This window comes from Mauremys mutica, chromosome 12 (assembly GCF_020497125.1).
Source record: "Mauremys mutica isolate MM-2020 ecotype Southern chromosome 12, ASM2049712v1, whole genome shotgun sequence".
NCBI classification, from domain to species: Eukaryota; Metazoa; Chordata; order Testudines; family Geoemydidae; genus Mauremys; species Mauremys mutica.
Genome location: NC_059083.1, coordinates 68576955 through 68593457, shown reverse-complemented (window position 1 = coordinate 68593457; position 16503 = coordinate 68576955). Strand labels below are relative to the sequence as shown.

At 43.0% G+C, this 16503-nt stretch overlaps 1 protein-coding gene across 2 annotated transcripts in view; it reads left to right on the top strand.

The window, feature by feature from the left end:
* Positions 1–1166: 1166 nt before the first annotated feature.
* TMEM94 (transmembrane protein 94) overlaps positions 1167–16503 on the top strand; it is an 87933-nt gene continuing 72596 nt past the window's right edge. For both annotated transcript variants that reach the window (XM_044983188.1, XM_044983187.1), the window contains exon 1: positions 1167–1457. The gene's annotated coding sequence lies outside the window, so the exon portion shown is untranslated. The remainder of the gene's footprint in view (positions 1458–16503) is intronic.

Here is a 16503-nt window from a genome sequence, read left to right as displayed (position 1 = left end):
TGTGAGCCTCACTCATCAGCCTTCCAATTTACAGCCAGGTACCTAAACTCAAGTGTGCTGAAGTTAAACTTCTATGGAACTCTTAAGATCTGCAGGTATTTAACTCCAACACTATAGAAGTTAGGTGTTCTGCAGAACTGAAGCTTGGCCGCTTATAATTTACCATATTCCTGTCTCAAACTCCTTGCTTAATGGCCAACACGTGTAGTTCAGAAAGAAGGCTTCAATTATTAAGGTTCAGTAAATCAGGATTCTACTGTAATAAATACTATCAATCACCACATCAACCTGGCTTTGGTATTTGCAGGATTGTCCCAATTTTTATTTTCAGACTTGAGAACATACCCATTAGCCTTTAAAAAACATTAAGTGGAATCAAATGAGGGGATAATGGAGGCTGAGGACATTTAAAATGAGAGAGAGAGAGAGTGTGTGTGTTTGTTTTAAAAACAGCCAACCCATCACAAATTCAAAATGATGTGTAAAGCTTTCTGTAGCTAAATAAAATATACTGTCTCTCTCCCTGCCCCTCACTTCCTCCATTTCCTTTAAAAAATCCTAATTATTTAGGTTTCCATTTAGATAGGCTTGATTTCCCTTGTTTTTAAACCTGCAGTGCTTTCTCGTTTCTTCTCTGTGCCCCACTCTCTCCCTTTATTCTTTCGCCTCTAGATTCATCTCCTTTTGCAGTCTTCTTAGCAGAGACCTCCTTTGCTCTCTAAACTCAGCAATGAGGATGTTGCAGAGGCATATCTGTAGGTGTCACCCTCCACATGCAACTATTTGATGACCCTGTGCGAATGACCCACAAAGTGGTGCTTGCTACTTTAATTTGCTACGGGTTGACAATATGCTCAGCGCTGTGCAAGGCGCAGGAAACGCTCCCCGCTATGAGGAACCCGTTTGTGGGGTGTTCACTCCCCAGGGAATATTGTCCTGGCTCTGTCACTGTGTTGTGGCATTATAGTGCCTCCTGCACATTGGCGGCAGCAGCATTGCTGCCCCTTGCAATGAGCTCAGCAGGTGGCAGCCTTATAGAGCTCGGGGCTCTGCCCTGCAGTTCTCCAGAGCACGCACAAACCCCTACGCGATGCTCAACGAGCTGCTCCAGTTGCAACCCACGGGCAGCAGCCCAAAGCTTTACAAGCACGAGACAGCTTCAGCACAGACTAGCTTGAGGAAAGGGCGGATGCACATCGTCTTGCTTCATCCGCGTCAGACCTATCACAGTGCGGCATGCCGCAGCCCGGGCGGGATCTGACCAACCAGACGACGGCGTCTTTAGCCGTGCCTGAAGTCGCGCGCCTGGTGCCTGGGGGAAAAAAAGGTGTATTTGCCAGTAACAAAAATGGCGGTTCTAGCGCTGTTGGAGTAGGTGGTGTGAGGCGCTGGCGGGGCGCCCTGGGGAGCTGCTCAGCGCGCCCGAGGGGGCACAAGGAAGAGTTCAGGGAAGGCTGGTAAGTACCGTGCAGGCAGCGGAATGACCAGCTGAGCAGTGTCCTAGCCAGGGAGAAGCTGCTGAGGAGATTCCCCTTCCCTCCCCACTGGCCTCCCTGGGAGCTGGGGCTGCCGGGTGGGGGGAGCTGCTCTCCCCAGGGGGCGGGGGGACTAGTTCCAGTTTGGTTGTGTTCACTTCTCTCTACCTTACTGGGCTCCCTGTGACCTAGGGGACTGGAGAAGGGGTGGCCAGGTTGGGAGCTGCCTGGGTGTCACATTGTGGGGATTAGCCACAGTTTGCCTGTATTCCCCTCCCCCATCTTTATCCCCCAGCCCCGAGACCTGGAGGTTTTATCTATAGAGCTGTCTCTCCTCATTGAGGTCTTAGAGGGGTGGTTTGCGGGACTGGGAGTGTGCAGCATCACCACCATATTTCACTCTGTTATTGCAGGTCTCCTACTATTTGGTATTTTTCTTAAATCCTCAGCTTCTGGAGTCATGTGATTACATCAAGTCTTGCTTTAATGCAGTCATTATCAAACTTTTGCACTGGTGACCCCTTTCACACAGCAAGCCTCTGAGTGCGACCCCCCCATATAAATTAAAAACACTTTTGTTGTATATTTAACACCATTATAAATGCTGGAGGCAAAGCAGAGTTTGGAGTGGAGGCTGACAGCTCATGACCCCCCATGTAATAACCTTGCGCCCCCCTGAGGAGTCCCGACCCCCAGTTTGAGAACCCCTGCTTTAGTTCAGAGTAAATTTTTTGCTGGTATGATTGAAAAATGTTACCCAAGTATACCATAAAGGTTAAAAAACCAGAAAAATGAAAATGAGAGAGAGCCCTCAACATATATTGTTATTTTTAAAAGTGTCTCTTTTTGTGTGTGTGTGCCTTACAAATTATTTTTCAATATTTAGGTTTGGCACTACTGCAGTGGTGTTTCATGGCACTTGATTACACTAGAGAACTTTACCTTTGCAGGCACCTTCAATACTTGTACCACATTTTGCATCCACACACAAGAACTTTCTTCCAATGCTGCACAATTTTTCCAGCACTGTTTCAGCTGCACTTGTTTTGAGCAAAGCCTCTGCAGTTGTAGCTCACCTGGCTTCTTCTGCTCTGTTGTAACAGACTGAAAACAGTGCCATTTCAGCTGCCTTGGTGCAATTAGTCGTCCTAGCTCAGGCCTGTAGTGTCTTCACTGAACTCTCCAATCAAGGCTCTGTTCTCCAGGACTTGGAAGAGAAGTGATATTTCTCTTTTGACAGAAAACTGGATGGGAAGCTGTGCTTGGAACTCTGGGATGGGTATCCATGCAGTGAAACTGCAGGAGTGCAGCAGGGACACAGTGGACCTGAAAGAGGATAGCTAGCATGCATGGTGCACTTTGGCAATTTGCACTGCTTCATTTACATTATTGCATGTTGCAGTGGTGCAATTCTCAGCTGTGGACAGAGCTATTAGGGATTGGCTCAAAGTATAGATATACTCCCTTATCCAGCTTGCCCTGGTGTTCCAGTAAACCCTAATGGGGGAAGAGGGTCTATATGGTGTCTCAGTTGCTATTTGCCCCAGTTTAGCTCTCCTACTCTCATGCAGCCCTTTCTTGTTTTGCATCATCTTGCAGTTCATTTCCACTGTTTAACTGCATTGAATTTCCATTCTTTGAAGGGATTTGATCTTTCTAGTTCTGAGGCTGCATGTTGCGTCCATTGTGTTATTGAAATAAACTCCCTGTAGAGGCTTTTTTCCAGCTGAGGAAATTTAATTTCGTATTATTTATTATATAGGTAGCATCAATGGACCCAGCAGCGATCAGAGCACTATGTTGGGCATTGTACAAATATAGAATGAGAGAGCCCCCTGCCCGGAAGAGTTTATAATCTAAATAGACCAGAGAGGGCTGGAGGGAAGCGATAATATATACAAGCATCAGAGGAGATTTCAAAACCATGTTGTAGGCTTTAAATATCTCGTTAAAAGTCACTATAAAATGCTTCCTAGCAGGGAGAGCTTATAAATAACTGCTTTATGATCACCTGCACTAAAATGGGAGCATCTCTCCAAACGGCAAAGATTTGTCCATGGAAGGGAGACTGCAGTTTTGAATCATAGAAACTCATTTGATTCATCTTTCCAAGGGAGATGCCTGTTCTGCATGGCATTACGTTTGTATGATGCTTTTTGTAAGAGTAGGAAATTGCCGTGGAGTGCTTGTTCAAAATTCTTTCCCTTAGCCCCTATGCCGTTGTACAGGGTGCTGTCTGTAGGATGGCTGACACCCTCCATCCCCCATGTGGCTGAATTGCACAGACAGGTGTTGTGTATATAGTTTATAAAACACTTTGGGCTCCTTCAAGTTGGAAGTTTTTACATTTATTTAAAATAACATACATTATTCCTTAATAGCTGCTGAACTTCCTTGAACTGTAGTGCCTGCCAAAGTACAGTAGCCTTCATCTGACTCACTTGTTGCATCACTAATTAGAACACAGTCAATGCAGTAATATCAGCCAAGTATTCATAGTTCGCATACTTATTTTTCTATAAAATGCTTTGTGTTCTGAACATGACTGCTTCACATGTTTTTAGTCCGTTTCATATCAAACCACTTTACAGACACACAAGCCGCACAGCACCCCTTTTGGGGTCGGTATTATTCCCATTTTTACAAATGAGGAAACAGACAGGTTAATTGTCTTGGCATAGGTCTCCAGCATGTTAATAGCAGAGCTGGGAATAGAACCAAGGAGTCTAGACTCTCCTCACTGTAATCTCTAGACAGCATTGCTGTTAGTTTTTTCTTTTCTGTGTAGTTGTGGTTTTGGTCCGGGCTGTATAATGTTCTCACGCAGTATCCAGACATGTAAGAAGCACATGCCCAAGGATTTGTTAGCACTGGGTGGCAATGATTACTTATCCAGTAAATGTGGAATCTTGTCTCTTTGTCCAGAATACTCCTGTGTGAATGGGGGAGGATGTCTTTCAAGGTGAGCTAGGGGTAGATGAGTCATGAGAAGGTGTGGCATGCATTACTATCTACTCTCCACACACTACAACGAGTCAGCCCTGTAACTTTGCCCATCTTTGCCAATTTGTAGTGAGAGAATCTAGACTATAGATCTCGCATGCAAACTTGTTTCAATAATGTCCAAGTGATTGGATTGACTAGCACCATTCAGTCTTTCGCACAGAAGGGCTGTACTTTGTTTTGAACTTATGAGAAACTTGAGTTTGTTGGTGGTGTTCCTTTGATGTTTGCTTCTGGGGAACTCTTGGAGAACAAAATCCTACAGACATTGAAGTTGTTAAATACCTGCAGGCGGTAACTATTGCAAGGAGAATTGGTCTGTGTCTGTCTGGTTACACACAGTAACAAAATGTAGTTATGCATGCAGTACCCTTGTTTTTAGGCTGGTACTAAAGAGCATGAGCTGATCTTATATCAGTGGGGCCAGTCTAGGCAAGCAAGATGAATTTGGCAAAAGAACCTGTGAATACAGCTTGCAATCCCCACTTGCAATCTTATCTCCACTTCCCCTTCCCCCACTGTTTATCTATTGAGGGACTTCTAAGGTCGCCATTACCATAGCCTCTGAGCATCACAATGTTGGATGATATGTCACTTCTTTGGTACTATCCATCCTTGTATACATATACTGTGAAATGTTCTAGTATTATGTTTGCTCTTTTGGGGCCTCATCCTAGGAAGCTGCTGAAGACTCATTGCTACTGTTGAAGCTGATGGGACAAGAGAGCTCTCATCACTTTTCAGAACTGGGCCCCACATTGCTGTAAATATTAGGTTGTTTTTTTACTTTGTCTCAGACTGAATACTAGGACATGCTACTTCCCTATATGGTGGGCTCAGGGAGGTGTATAAGCACCTGGAATAGAGTAGATAAAGGAAACCTCCAAAAATCTAGCTTTTTAATTTTCTTTGCCAAAGGAATGAAAGTAATAGATTTTTTATTGACTTTATTAATCTGCACCTGTTATCTTTAGTTTTTGTATTTATAAAAGGATGCACCCATCGCTTAAGCCTCTGGTTGACTTTGTTGATAAAACTACTACTAATTTATTATAACCTATTGCCTATTGTTGGCTTATTTAGGTGAGGCCTATCAAGGATCTCATACAGAAGCCATTCAAGTCAGTGGCAAGACTTTCAAGCTCCAGCTGACACATTTTAAATAATATAAACTGTAAGACAACTTTCACCCATCAAGAGCTTACTAGTATTTAATAAAGATTGGCCATCTTTATGTTAAAGTTGTCATTTAAAACATTTTTTTGGAAGGGATGTAAATCCTCCTGTTTCAAGGCATGATCCAATCTGTAAATTACAGGTGTTAGGAAGAATCTCTCTGTATGGGCAGGTTAGTCTGTGATTGCTTAGTTCAGACCTATTGTACCTTCCTCTGAAGCAGCTGGTCCTGCCAGGCAGGATACTGGATCAGACTAGATAGACCACTGGCCTGATCCATCTGGCAGTTACTACTTCACTAACAGGGAAAAAATTAAAATGAAAGATGTATTTTGTTTCAAATGTGTAGGGCTCCTGTTAAACCTATGTCTTGGAAGTAATCCCATCACTTGTATGATTAAGGACTGTCTACTTGAGAGAGCTTTTCTGGACCAGACCTCTCTCCCAGATTCACGTTCTCTATCCTTGCTGCTTGACTTCTGCCTTAGACACCCTCCCCCCACCCCATCCTTTGGGGGCAATGTTCTGGTCTGAGACTGTTGTGCTGAACAAGAAAAGAAGGGGTCAAATGTGCATTTCTTGTTAGGAAACCTCTGAAAATAAGAAAGAAATGCAAGTAAAATGGAAACAACTAATTTTAGTAGCAAATGTTTCAAAATGTATATTGAAATTAATTTCAAATTGGGGTCAAGTTTACACTTACAAATTAGATTGACATAGTCACATTGGTCAGGGCTGTGAAAATGTTCATGCCATGAGCACTGTAGTTAGGTTGACCTAGCCCCTGGTGTAGCCACAGCAAGGTTGATGGAAGAATTATTCCAATTAACTACATTGATGGAACCCCCCCGCCCCGGTCAATGTAGGAAGCATCTACACTATAGAACTACAACAGCACAGCTGCGGTGCTGTAGCTGTGCTGCTGTAGCGTAGACATACCTTGGGTTTCAAAATCCAGTGCTTTCCTCACTGATTTCAAGGCAGAATGAGTCTCCTCTTCTGTTAGCAAGAAAAGTGAACTTTCGTGGAATAAGTTGAGGGCTTGTCTACATGAGATGTTATTGCACAGAAAGCCAAGGTCTGAATTTACAGCTCACTGGTTTACAGCATGATAACATCCTGTGTGGACATTGCTACAGTGCACTAAAATTTCATGTTACATGTCAAAGCATGCTACAAACCTATAGGTATATCCACATAGGTCCTTTCTGTGTGCCACCCTAGCACACTGTAGATTCATACTCTGGTTGCCCCACAGTAACATCCCTTGTAGACAAGTCCAAGACTCATCTACAGCCACAGAACAGTGGAAATACCCAGGGAATATTTCTTGAGTACTCTTTTTTTGTTGTCAGTTTTTAAGCAACACTACGTCACGTTTATATGGTAACTTCTTTTAGATGATCTCCCCAACCTTAGAGATGTTAATGAACTATACCACACAGCTCACCTGTGAAGTAGGTAAGTATTAGCCTGATCTATAAAGTAGGGACACTGAGGCAGAGATGTTATGGTTTGTCCCAGATCAAACAGTGAATTAGGGGCAGAAATAGAATCTGAGATTCAGACTGCCAGTTCATCTGCTTTAGTTACTGTACACACTTGCTGGGCATTAACAAAATTAACAATACCACTTTTAAGCGCTCCATGAACCCCAGCTATCAGTAAACACAGTGTATTACAAATTATCTGCTAGATGCTAAATATGGGTGAACAGGAAGCCCCTATGGCATTGCTAATATAAAAAAAACCCCAGTGTTAATCCAAGCCATTCTTTCTAAGGCGCAGCTGTTTTTTTCTCTTATGTGTTTCCCCCATGTTTCTATTCTAGGTTATGTATTAGAATTCTCTTCTTGTGGGATTCATTTCTGGCAATGAGATGTTCAGACTCTCTCCATCTTCTTTGTAGACGTAATACAGATTGGGAATTCTACTTAAATAAAGTAAAAGCATTAGGAATTTAACACTCCAGGGAAAACTCTGTAGCCAGGAATATTTTTTTTTCTCCTCCTGGAATATTAGTAACATGGGATGCTTTTGGAGCACAGTTTTTTTCCAGGTGTATTGATAGTGTAATTGTCTGATTTTTCTATTCAACTGCTGCTATCGTACATCTTGTATAATGTATCCCAGCGTAGTGTTTTTAATTGTTGGATTATATAACCTAAATGCATCAAAAAGGTGTTGTGAGGCTTAATCAGTTAATGTTTCTGCAGTACTTTGAAATTCTTGGATGGGAGATGTTTGACAAATGCAGAATATTATTACTAATATATGCAAACTCAGATTTAAGAAATATACTTTATAAATGCCCAAATTTGGGGAGACCATGTTTAATTCTAAAGATGATTATTTTAATATTCAGATGGATCCCTCCGGAGGCTCAGCATCTGATGTTCAGGCAGGTGTTTCAAATGCTGCTTAGCTGATGGAAACTTGTTGACCTTCAGATCAAGCTACAAGTCTCACTTTTTCTCCAGGCTTTTTCTGGATGGGAGGGGTCAGTGGAGGGTAGTGGGAAAGTTTTGTTTTGCATTTGGAAGGGTTCAATTTGTTGGACACTGGGTCTGATTGTTGTTTCATGTTGAATGAGCACGAGGCCAAAGCAGTGGATGGATGCATTATTATAAATTGAAATAAAGAGAAAATATTCTGAAATAAAACTACGAATCTCCCTATGTTCCTCTAGGTAATTATTGGCTCAGTTCTGCGGAATTGTCACAGAATTGGCCCTGCATGGAACATTACCTCATTGCTGCTGACCTAAGTAATGTATTGAGAGAACAACTGAACGTTAAAGGCAGCAGTTACCCTGGCTATATTATTTGACTGAGCTTGCAAGGCTTTTCACTCAGCCTGATGGCATTTCTCTGCGTGGTGTAATGCAATAACATTTGAATGCTACATCCTATCAGTTCCAGAATTCCAGGGATTGTTCTAGGCATCAATAGGTAGAACCCTATTGATTTTTTGGGGGAAATCTGAAAACCAGAAGAGATGAAATAGTGGGGGGTGCAGAGTTTCCGTCGTCTGCTTAGCAGAGTCATAGCTTCAAACACCTCTGTAATTGTCTACTGTTCAAAAATCAAGTTGATGGTACCCATTAACAACATCCAGTATAATACCCATATCTCATCTCTGCTCGTCCTCCCAGTGGAGTTTAAAATGTTGGCACCCTGCATGACTTATCTCCCAGACAGAAAAGATAAATAGTAGTATTGAGGGGGCAAGGGGAAAGTGGGAGGTGGGAGCACACAGAGCCCCTGTCATGGGGGGTGGGGGAACACAGAGCCCCTGGCCTGTGGGGCCCTGATATCAGGAAGAGGAGAGTGGGGGCATACAGAGGCCCTGGAGGGAAGGTGGGAATGGGAGTACAGCGGCTCTGGCATGGGAGGAAGTAGGGGACCCTGGTATGGGAAGAGGGAATGGGGGTGCATACAGAGACCCTAGAATGTGGGACTCTGGTATGGAGGGGAGGGAGAATGTAGCAAAGGTGTCACTCAAGTATAGTCCCTTTTGGCCAGGTGTATTGATGCAGCAACACTGCCCCAGTTTCCCCCAATGTCCTTTGGCCTATTTTGGCTGTAGGAGTGACCTTCCCTCCAGCCAGACCACTTTACAGAGTCTGTCCCTTTTCAGGGCCACAGAATCCATTACTGGAGTCCAACAGAAGTGTATAAAAAAAACCAAGCATCAGTCCAGCTGAACACAGCTGGCAGCCACCTAATTGCAGGCATGCTTTGGCTGTTCTAGACTGTTCTCCGGTGTAGGCACAGGTTTCTGTGCCTTAGTCAATCCCACAATCTAGGAGCTGGTGTGCTCCTTCCCTTACTCCAGGTTTCAAGCAGACTACAGCTCACCGGGCCCTTGTCTCAACTAAGGCTTCCAGCTCAACCACTGAAGAAGCCTATCTACTTTTCTCCCCTTCTTCCTCCCTTTCTAAATCCTGCACCCATGCCTAATAGTCTGTACAAGTGCATCTGGGAAGGAGCTAACTGAATCTCTCACCGCAAGTTAACCTCTTCCAGACCTGTCACTGGGGAGGGAGAGGGAGACACAGAGCCCCTGGCATGTGCCAGAAAGGGAATGGTAGGGGGGGACCCAGGCCCAGATCCTCAAAAGTATTTAGGCTCCTAACTTCCACTGAAATCAATGGAAGTTATACACCTAAATACTTTTGAGGGTCTGGGCCACAGAACTACTGGCATGTGCTGGAAGGGCTGGGGCAGGAGCTGCAGGGAGTCCCTGAAATAGAAGGGGATGGGAGAATGGCACACAGGGGGCCCATGGGATAAATGGAGAAATGCAAGGAACTCCTGGTATGTGCAGTGAGCTTGGCCTACAGAAGCTATGAAGTGTGGGCACCTCTAATTCTGTGAAGCCATATTTACTATTTGTATCATGACACCCCCCCCCGGTACTGTGAAAATTGTTTTTAGTGAATACCACATAAATGTCGCAAACAAATTGGGGATTGTTTGATAATAGAATATGTATTTGAAAAACATGCAGGCAAATTATATTTTAGATGATTCAAGTACTGATCTAGCCAGAGAAGACAGACTTTGTCTGTGGTTTCAGTCATCTTCGTCATATAAACATCATAGCTTATCTACCGTTAGCTAGTGACAAAACTCTTTAAAGTATGGTTCTGCTGAGAAAAGATCTGCTTTCTGTGTGTATCTGGAGTGTCACAAAAAGGATGCAGGTTCATTGCTCCACTTTTGAAGTGTTTAGGACCTAACCATTTTTGTCACCTTAAGTTGGGGGAGAGAAAAATTAAATTGATGATGAGGTTCACTTCAGTTCTGTTCAGACTTTGGGGAAACCCTATGTGTCTAGATCTCCTTTTACGGGATGATTAGATAGCTATGGAGATCTTCAGAATTGTTGTTCATTGTTTTGGTAGCCATTTAGATTTATGTAGTTAAAGAGTATCCACTCTTTCCAAACAATGTGTGTCTAGCTTCTTCACTGTTGAGAGTCCCCCTCCCTGCACCCTGGCACTATAGATGTTTTCACTGATCTTAGAGTGACACTCCTACACATGCTGAACAATGTGTTTTGAGCTTTGACAAGTGGCATGTTTTGCCTTCAAGATCACATTTCAGTTTGCTGTCTGAAACAGAATGTCACCGCAGTGCTGAGCAAGGCTGTTACCTGCACAGCTGTCTCCCTTCATGACCTCCTTCTGTTCAAATGGTACTGGAAGGGGGAGCAGAGCAGAGCCACCACTGCTAATGATCTGGGCTACACTGGATCAGCACAGAGAACATTCAGGATGTTTTCTTCACTTTCTGCTTTTGTGGTTTTGCCCTCTAGGTAGCTGAGTGTGTCCTTGCTAGTCAAGGCCATGAGTCTCCTATTTGGTCTCATAGGAAGAAGAATCATGGAGCTTTCTCAAACCCTTCTCTGAATTGCCATTTTCCTTCATTTTAAAAGTCCATCCTTTCTCCCTTTGTCTTGTGCTGAAGTGATCCCTGAGTTAAGGGCAAGATAGCAAGGTGCTATTTTGCTCTCTAGGGGCATACTAAGGTATATGTGCCTCCTTCCCATTCCCAGCCCCTGATCTTTTCATTGCACTTGCTAATTGGCCTGACATAGTTGATTGAGCAATTGGAGAAGATAGCATCATTCCCATACCCTCTCTTTGCCTGTGAGGGTCACAAAACAGAAAACAGGCTGAGTCAGGACTGCTAGCTAATTCTGGTGATGTGCCAGTCAGAAGGTAGAGACAGCAAAAGTAATTAGATGGTTTTTGTCCTATGTACTCTGAACAGTTCATCCCTAGCAAATGAACTGAGTATGTGTAACCTCAAATGCAGATATCTGCATGAGCGGAAATGCTTATATGTGACACTTGGGTGTGTGGCAGTTCTCCACAAAGGGCCATATTTTTGGAGTTTAAGGTACCCACCCTACACAACCCACATCATGTATCATTTGAAAGCTTATTTTATGTACATTTAGATGAGGTATCATGTGGAGCTGTCAGGTGGTGCTGTAAGCCTGTAGGCGAGGTGCAACAATGGTTTCCAAAATGAAAGTGTCATTTTTTGCACAGTTCCAGAAACACACTGCCACACGACTGTGACTACAGTTTTTACTGTTTAAGTTAATTTCAACACCTTATTGTGGTGTTTATTGGTCAAAGCTACCAAATTACAATGTACTAAAAGATTTGTATTGGTTTTGCATGAGCAAGTTTTTTTTTTTTAGAAATGATTAAGCAAAAATGCTGTATATCAACATTTTGCAATATATTAACATGAAATGTTTTCACATTGCATATTCTTAATTGGCAAAGTCTCTCACAAGTGATTATAATAGTTTTCTATATTTTCAGCTGAAATTTGCTGACTAGAGTAGTCTCTCACTGAACGTCGTGCACTAATAGCAGTAGTTTGCCCACAGTTTATACTGCAGTGGGTAGATATAAATGTACATGAATTCCTAATGTAATGCTGCTCCATTTGTAAGCTTTTGTACATACAGTGTAGCTCTAGTCTTCCTGGTAGAACGTTTTAATTTGTAATTGCCTACACATGCTTTTGAAATATTCTAGGAACTAGATTTTTAATTTAGTGACACTTAAGTAAAGTTCATTAGTGTTAGAGATGACAATACACAGCTTCATGTTATGAATATACAAAAACTATGAGGGAAAGAAGTTGTCTAACAAGAAGTAGTGACAATAAAGTCCACAGACAAGTCCTTGTCTCTGCACTGAAGAGGGTTGAAGAGCATGTTACAGCTTTTACCAGCCATATCATCAACAATATGACACACCCATTTGACCCTGAATCACAATCCAGAGGTGCTTAATAACGTTCTCTGGACTGCATGTAACATCAGATGTACAAGAGTCTACTGAAAATAGCAGATGTTGGTGAATAACAATTGGAGAGATGTGAGAGATTCTCTTAATTCTGATGGGACACGTAGCTTCTTCAGCCCAGTCAAGAAATTTGACATGATCATTTGCTGACATGGCCAAGAAGACCAAATTTATCTGTCAGGGGAGGGACAATCACGGCAGCTATCAGTCCAGAAATTGTTTTCTGTAGAGCCCTGTCCTTAGCAAGATGGAGAGATTATGTTTCAATGGCAACTGTTCTTAGTCACCCTGTAGGACCTGTGCCTATGTCCCTCTTTCATGGTGATGGAACAATGAGAAGAATAGACAAAGCTGTATTAAGGCATCAGCTGGAAGCTCAAGATGAAAGAATCCACAAGCTAAGAGCATGCAAGAAGGAAATCACAGTGTACCATGCTGTGAAATGCCATGGCTGTCGTACAAATGATGGCTGGAGACAAATTCCACACATTTGATGAATTGGCTGCTGAGTCCAAGTTAATTTGTAATCAAAGTCTTTGATATGACAGCAGTAACTCTGTGAAAATTGCAGAAGGACAGCGCTGGATAGGATCTAAGATTGGATGCAAGAAATACCAGTTGATTGATTGGGTGGCCTGTGCCTCCAGGGAAGAAGTTTCTAACCGTGGCATCCAGCCAGCAGTCACTTGTAAAATTTCTCTGTGAATATATGTTTCAAAATGTACCTGAGAGTGAAGTAACAAAGTCCACCACCAGTAGAGGTGTTGAAGAAGCCCAAGATTTGTACAGTACTGAAGAAGTGGACACAAGGATGCTACTGCAGATTGTATGTGCCAATATGGCTTTTGGGTCTCTTGGTGTCAAAGGAACCATAGTAATTAGGTCACTTGAAGTTTTGGTGCTTGCTGTTCACTGCTTTCCAAAAATGATAATGTGTTGATTGAAATAGGCACCACTACCAGCACAACAGACAAGTGTAATTTCATACCTGTGCACACAATTTGTTACACACCTCAGACCTGACTTCTGCAACATACTTCCTGCTGCACACTAATTAACGGGTGTAACTCTGTGTCATCCCTATTTGATATTGGGGAGGGGGGGAAGTCTGTGTTTAATGTCATCAAAACAAAGGGAGCTTACCGCTTCAGAAATCTTGCCTGATGGAGGGAGAGTGACGCAAGCTGCAATTTTTGCAAGAAGAAAGTCTGTAGTACTGCTGTATGACCAGAGTGAGAGAGAAAAGGAGACCCACAGAGACCTGAATTGCTTGTGCCTCAATCTAGCCAACAAAAAGGACAAGTCACTGGCCAAACGCCGACCATATGACAGTTTTGAAGAATATGTCAAAAGAGCATCCTGGCAAACAACTATTTGGATGTCTGCGTACATAGACAAACCAGATATTGGAACACCATTGCAACATGGATGGAAAAATGTGGATGAATTACCACTGGTGCTGGAACTAAGGGTGCTGGGAGTGGGGTGGCGGGGGCTGCCGCGTCCCCTGGCTTGACGTGGGTTCCATTATATATAAGGTTTACAGTTTGGTTCAATGGCGCTCAGCAACCCCACTATAAAAATTTTCAGCACCACTGTGAACTACTTCCCGTATTCTCCAAGGGCCGCAGGGCATCTGAGCTTCTAGAAGATCTTATTTGTGCCTGTACCTATAGGGGTCACTGCACAATCAACTGTGTTTGTAGTCAACAGACTTCCCTGCAAAGAACTGTGTATGTGCTAAGGAAGATTACGATAACCCACACACTCTCAGCATGATGAACAAGATGATGATGATGATGTTGACTAGAAATGTCACCAGCTCTATTACATTTCAGTGATATCTGTACAAATTGATTAGATTTGTTTTACCTTTAGATTGTTATTGTGATGCTTTGAGATCACAAAGAAATCCAATTTTATGTTTTGAAATAATATAGTCATTAAACAGAAACAAATGGAAATATTTCAAAGTGGTCATTTTAATGTGGTGTCATTGTTTTATCTCCGTTTCTGTGGTAATTGCACCACTTGACAGCTTCACATCATACCTTGTCTTAAAGTAGACATAACATTTTCAAGTGATGTATAAGGTGCATATTACTCCTGGGGGAGTTCTGCGCCAAAAAATTAAAAATTCTGTGCACAATATTTTAAACTTCTGCAAAATTCTGCCTATTTTTATCAAAATAATGCTGGTTTCAATTATTTTGGTAATTTATTTAAACTACAATACAATGAATGGGTGTGGGGAGCATTGGAGAAAATCATCAGATCCCCTCTATCTAATAGTGATGGAGCTAGTATTGACCCTTTATGTCTAGTTATTAGTCAACAAATATACGCAGCCATATGCTCAGTGTTATGTCATAGGCAACCGAAGAGCAAGTGAGGGCTGGAGACTCAGATTCACAATTTATACTGGCTACTGACCATTTCCAAAAAGGTTAATAGCAAACAGTTCATGGAGCACTTTTTGATAGGAAATTTTTTCAGTCCAAAAATTTATATAATAATAATAATAGGAGATATACCAATCTCCTAGAACTGGAAGGGACCTTGAAAGGTCATCAAGTCCAGCCCCCTGCCTTCACTAGCAGGACCAATTTTTGCCCCAGTTCCCTAAGTGGCCCCCTCAAGGACTGAACTCACAACCCTGGGTTTAGCAGGCCAGTGCTCAAACCACTGAGCTATCCCTTCCCCCCAAATACCAGTTCTAATCACTAAAGCACCATAAGCACTTATAAGGCCAGACTGTCCTTTACAATAAGGCTCCTTTACACCACTCTGGCAATATAAAGGAGACTTAAAATTTTTACACCCGTTTTATACTCCTGGGGGAATTCACTAAGAACAATGGGAACAATTCACTAAGCAGGCAGGCTGCTACATTCTGCTCTGCCTGAGGGGACAGAGCCTGCCCCACGCCTACCTCTTCAGAAACACCCCAAAGCCATGCCCCTCCATGCCAAGCGTGCTGCAATAGCGAGCGAGAGGGACAGTGTGTCTGTCTCTCACACGCAAGACTGCTCACTCCCCCTTCCCCCCGGTGGTGTTTTACGTCTCTACCAGCTGCCCAAACTGACCTGCCTGCACTGCCGGGGAGGGGACACATGACTGCTCTTGTGGCTTCCTTTTGCTTCCCTGTCAGAAGTCATTTTTCTGCAGAGAAGCAAAGAAATCTGCAGGGCCCATAAATTCTGCGCATGCGCAATGATGCAGAATTCCCCCAGGAGTATCATATATATATAGAGAGGGTACATTAAGTTGATCAAATTGTTGGTGTCTGCATCTCACCTAAAAACATATACATGTGCATGGTCATAGTCACAGGGGGAACATTGCTTTCTAAGGGAGCTGAGGGTTCCTTTTGTGCTCAAATGAATCTAGTTACACTGCTGCCATAGAGAACAGCGCCGTGCACAAAGATCGCAGGGAGCTGGGAGACAACCAGCTGGGATCAGCAGAATCCATCTGCTGTGAAAAATGGGCTTACCTATAGACTAGGATAGGGTGAAAAGTCTGGTGACCATATCCAGCCTAGACCCACAACACAGGATTTTGTTTCAGTTTAGTAAATATAGACCTGGAATTAGTCAGTTTGATGAACTGTGTCTCTCCTTTTTATTAGAAGCATCTGTCCAAGCTCTGACTCTACATAACTGTTAAAAATACAAGAGTCATTAACCCTTACCTCCAAACGACTCTGCGGCCCAAGGCCACTTCATCATATAGCCCCTTTTACTATCTCAACTCATTTAATATTTAAGATGATCCCCTCCTAAATATAATACCCTGCAATGAACTACCGAATTCCTTCAACTAGTCCCCTCCCTGCAGAGTCCAAAATAATAGATGAGTCTTGCTGTGTGCCCTGAAGGTCAACCACTTCAGGCTATGTCAGAGCAAGGGGGAAAGTGCGTTCCAGAGCTGTCTCCTGCTATAGCTCTGTTAATCTCAGTTTTGCTAAAATAAAATTTGCTAGTCTAGTCCCTGGTGGTCTGGAGCCAT